This window comes from Hippopotamus amphibius, chromosome 14 (genome assembly GCF_030028045.1).
Source record: "Hippopotamus amphibius kiboko isolate mHipAmp2 chromosome 14, mHipAmp2.hap2, whole genome shotgun sequence".
Classification (NCBI taxonomy): domain Eukaryota; kingdom Metazoa; phylum Chordata; class Mammalia; order Artiodactyla; family Hippopotamidae; genus Hippopotamus; species Hippopotamus amphibius.
The window spans coordinates 35,926,143-35,931,754 of NC_080199.1; positions in this window are offsets into that span (position 1 = coordinate 35,926,143).

Genomic DNA, 5,612 nt, shown 5'->3' on the forward strand with positions numbered 1-5,612 from the left:
ATCTTACAATTTTATTTGTCAACTATACCTCAATAAAGATGAAAAAATAAAAGTGTAGAGAAGCAAAAGTGGAGATAATTTGTTGCCAGCAAGTCTATGCCACAAGAAAAGCTAAGAGTTCTTCAGACTGAAGAGAAATACCAGATGGAAATTTAGAATTATAGGAAGGAAGGAGAATGCATGAAATACAAATTTGTGGACCAATATGAGATTATTTTTCCTTCTTTTCGAATAGCTTAATAGACAATTGGCTGCTAAAAGCGAAAATAATAATTATTTCTAGGTTATAATTTATTGAGCTCTCAGCTCACTTTGTACCAAGCACCATCCTGAGTGTTTTATACATGCAAATTTATACAATCCCCACAATAACCTCACAAGATGCAGAAATGTGTAGGAAATTGGCCAAGGTTACAGTTAGCAGGCATTTAAGATTGTAATGGTTAAAATATGGGTTCTGAAATTAAATAGACCTGTATTCAAATGTTGTCTTTCCATTTACAAGCTGAGTGTACGTGGAAATTTTACTTAATGCTTTAAACATCAATTTCATCATGCAAAAAATATGCATAATAATATCTTCTAAGTTGTGAGAATTGAGCGAAATAATTCAAGTAAAGAATATTATCCCAAAGCTAGGCTAGTAAGCTCTCTGTAAATGGTAGCCATTGTTATTAGGTATGTGATCTGGCATTGGAACTCAGTACTGCCTGCCTAGGAAGTCCACGTCTTTACCATTATACCACACTATCTCTATCTCTTAGAAGACAACTCTAAACCAAGAAAAATGAAACAAAACAAAAACCCTTCCCTATTACGGAATTGAGAGTACAGAAAATATAAATGTGCCTGCCAAGTTGAAAAAAAAATCTGCTACTTTTCTTTGAAAAATTTGCTTTGAAAATTGCTAAACTCGAGGGTGGAGATATTTATTTTAAATACCTTTAGATAAAGATTCCATCTCACACAGCCTCTTATGGTTTTGTTATAGAAGCCCACTTTCTGTACCAACAAAAACAAACCATCACCAAAGATGTGCATCTCAGAACATGAACATTGATATCAAGCACTTGGAATTGTTATGCGTAGAAGTATTTTTTTGTCTGGCTAGTTATGTTTTCTAACATATATTTATATGTATCGGGAGTTTAGGATTAATATACACACACTACCATATTTAAAATAGTACAAGGACCTACTTTATAGCACAGGGAACTCTGCTCAATATTCTGTACTAACCTAAATGGGAAAAGAATTTGAAAAGCAACAGATACATGTATACGTGTAACTGAATCACTTTGCTATACACCTGAAACTAACACAACGTGGTTAAACAACTATGCTTCAATATACAATAAAAATTTAAAAAAATCAAACACTAGTGAACTGAAGAGGAATTCTAGTTTGGTTAAGGGATTGAATCATTTGTTCTTCAAGGATTGGATTGCCTGGTAAGAACCAGGCACTGCAAGTGTAAGGGGACAGACATTTAAATGTAAAAAAAAGTTTAAAAGATCATCCTAAAGATTAAAAAATATATATTAAAGCCAAGTTAATCAATCTGATGATCAAATAAAATTACTGTTTTGATATATAGTTTATTATTTTGCTCTCTTTTTGGACTTTTGAAAGGGCCATAAGTAGCAAGGAAAACTTCCTGTCTATGAAATGCATACTTCTACATAGTGTTACTAAAATTTTCCATTTTGCTATTCATGGGATCTTAAGATGGCTCAGTTCCAGGCCCTTAACTAAGGCATTAATTAATTCATTCATTTGTTTACAGAAAAATTTTAATAAGCATCAGCTGTATGCCAGGCAATGTGTAAGGTGTTATGGGACATACACAAAATAACAGACATCCAGAAATGACCATCTGGGAGAGGACTCAGAAGAGTCTGCAAGTAATGATGTAATTTAGCGTGACAACTTCTGTGACAGAAGGATTAGGACAGAAGAAAATGGGTTAGAAAAGAATCCTAGATTAACTTCACAGTGAACTGAGTGTTAAAAGACGTAAAGTTAATGAGACCTCTATTCAAAAAATAGTTAAGAAATATACGATCTAAATACACTAAGATCATTAAGGAGCACAATGGGATGTTTTAAAACTAAAGCAACGTTAAAAGCTTCTAGACATTGGACTTGACAATGATTTCTTGGATGTGGTTCTAAAAGCATTGACAACAAAAGCCAAAAGAGATGAGTGGATTATATCAAATTAAAAAGTTCTACACAGAGAAAAAAAAAAAACCACCAAAAACCAAAACCAAAACCAAGTTAGCAAAATGAAGGCAGAATGGAAGAAAATATTTGCAAACCATATATCTGGTAAGGGATTAATATCCAAAATATATAAGATACTCCTGCAACTCAATAGCAGAATAGAAGAAAATGCAAGAAAATATTTGCAAATCAGAATGGAAGAAAATATTTGCAAACCATATATCTGATAAGGGATTAATATGCAAAATATATAAGAAACTCCTACAACTCAATAGCAAAAAAGCAAATAATCTAATTATAAAATGGGCAAAGAATCTGAATAGACTTTTCAGAAAAGAAGATCCACAAATGGCTAACAGGTGTATGAAAAGGTGGTCAACATCTCTAATCAGCAGGGAAACGCAACTCAAAACTCAAAATGCAATGAGATATACCTCACACCTCTTAGAATGGATATTATAAACAACAACAACAGCAAAAAATAACAGGTGATAGTGAGGAGGTATATATTTGCATCTATATGAGATGATGGGTGTTAACTAAATCTATTGTGGTAGTCAATTCTTGATATATGTAAGTCAAATCATCATGCTGTATATTCTAAACTTATACAATGTTATGTCAATTATATCTCAATAAAACTGGAAAAAAATAGAACTACCATATGATCCAATAATTCCATGAGGTATTTACTTGAAGAAGACACAAACACTAACTTGAAAAGTTATATGCAACCCCTTGTTTATTGCAGCATTATTTACAATAGCCAAGCCATGGAAGCAACCTAAATGTCCATCAACAGATAATTGGATTTTTAAAATGTATATACATACAATGGGATATTACTCAGAAAAAAGAAGGAAATCTTGCCATTTGGGACAGCATGGATGGACCTTGAACGTTATGCTAACTAGATATGACAAAGAAAGACAAATATGGTATGTTCACACTTATATGTAGAATCTAAAACAAACAACAGCGACAACCACAAACTGAGCTCATAGATACAGTTGAACAGATTGGTGGTTGCCAGAGGCAGGGGTAGGGGTTGCGGGAAATAGGTGAAAGTGATCAAAAGGTACAAACTTCCAGTTATGAAAAGAGTAAGTCCTGCAGATGTAGTGTACAACATGGCAACTACAGTTAATAATACTGTACTGTATTTGAAAGTTGCTAAGAGTAATCCTTGTAAGTTCACATCTCAAGAAAAAAATTTTGTAACAATGTAAGCTGATGAATTTTAACTAGACTTATTGTAGTGATCATTTTCACAATATAAACATTGAATCATGTTGTACACCTGAAACTAATACAATGTTATATGTCAATTATATCTCAATTTTTAAAATGTGATATGTACACACAATTGAATATTATTCAGCCTTAAAAAAGAAGAAAATCCTGATATTTTCAACACCTTGGGTGGATCTGGAGGACGTTACGCTAAGTGAAATAAGCCAGTCTCCTGAAGACAAATACTGCATGATCTCACTTTTATGAATACTCTAAAATAGTCAAACTTATAGGACCAGAGAGTAGAATTTTCGTTACCAGGGGCTTGGGAGGGGGAGATAGAGAGGTCAAAGGGTACAATGTTTCAGTTACGCAAGATGAAAAAGTCCTAGAGATCTACTGTGCAAAGTAGAGACTACAGTTAACAACACTACTGTATACTTAAAAATTTGCTAAGAAGATATATCTTATAAAAGGAAAAACTAGTATAAATAAGTAAATAAAGGGGGAGAGAGGAAACTTTTAGAGGCGATGGATACGTTTATAACTTTGATCATGGTGATGGTTTCACAGTATATTCTTATAGCCAAACTCATTAAGTTGTACATGTTAAATATGTATAGCTTTTTGTAGGTCAATCCTATCTCAACAAAGTGTTTTTTTAAAATAAAATAAATATAGCACAGGGAACTATACTCAGTATTTTGTAATAACCTATAAGGGAAAAGAATCTGAAAGAGAATAGACACTTGTGTATGTATAACTGAATTACTATGCTGTACACCTGAAACTAACGTGACATTGTAAATCACTATGCTTCAGTTAAATAAATAAATAAATAAATAAAGTGAAAAGAATAAAAGTAATGCAACATTATATCAGGTATTAAACATGCCAATCTTAAAATTTAGCCAGAAATGGGTCCATATTATTTTTCTATAACATTCTATAAATAAGCCAAAAATAAAAATAATACTATGTTTACTATGTTTAAGGTATATTTTCTGTCTGAATTCTTTCCAGTATTAAAAAATAGAGTGCATCATGAAATAGGTCTTGGCATCAACTCAGTAGCATACATCTCATAAGACCAGATTAAATCAAACAGTTTTAGACAAATAGACATCACCTGAATTAGCATAGAGTTATTAGTAGACAGACCTGTGACATGCTTCTGTTTTTGTTTGGCTTAACTTAGGAGGTACTTTCTGGTCTATACTTTGGCACAAATTGTAAAATGGCCTCATGTCCTGTTTATTTACGTGGAGTTTCTCATGGAGGACATGCTGCTTAAGAAAACAGGTGTTTCAGCACAATCCCTGGAAGGCATTCTTTAAGTTTAATGTGATTTGCTTAAAGAATCAGGTATAGTATGAACACCTTGTTTTGACACAAGTTTATAGATGATATTTACTTGGATTTACGTAAATGATGATTTGTCATGAAAAAAAAAATACCCCTGACTCTTACATGAATCTGTTTAAACTTGCCAACTCTTTGAAATCACTATTGATGTCAAACTTTATGTTTTGGCATTTGGGGGCTTTGATACTGTACAACAAAATCTAGAGAAATTCATCTTGCCACCTTAGCACGTCCTTGGATCTCCTTAGTGATTGAGTATAATTTATTTCTCACATAACAATAATAGTAATATAATAATAGACGGTGTGGATATTTGGAGTGTACTTGTAAAGGAAGAATAAGGAAGAATGAGAAAGAAAGAGAAAGCAACGTTTTGGTAGGAAAATCTTTCTGTCTCTTCCAGTGGGAATAGAAAGCACTGATATTGCTGCAAGTGCCAGTCTGAATGTTCTACTTAATTCATCTTGCTGTGAACAGAACTAGAAAACTCAAGACAGTATCATAAACTCTGGCTTATCCAGTGTGGAGTGGGCTTCAGGGTGAACCTAAAAAAGAATGAGTCTTCCTTGCTTTTTTTTTTTTTTTTTAAGTAATAAAGAAAATCAAGCATCCTAGGACAATCTTGGACTAGCGTTAAATGATAAGTAACACTTTAACAGAAACCTGAAGACCTGGAAGACAGCAATGGCAAGCTTGGCTTGCTTATGGCTACACCTGTGGCTGAAGACGATACATGCTCCTTGCTTGATCTCAGTGTGAGAAGAGCTGGATTGTAAATCCCGATGACT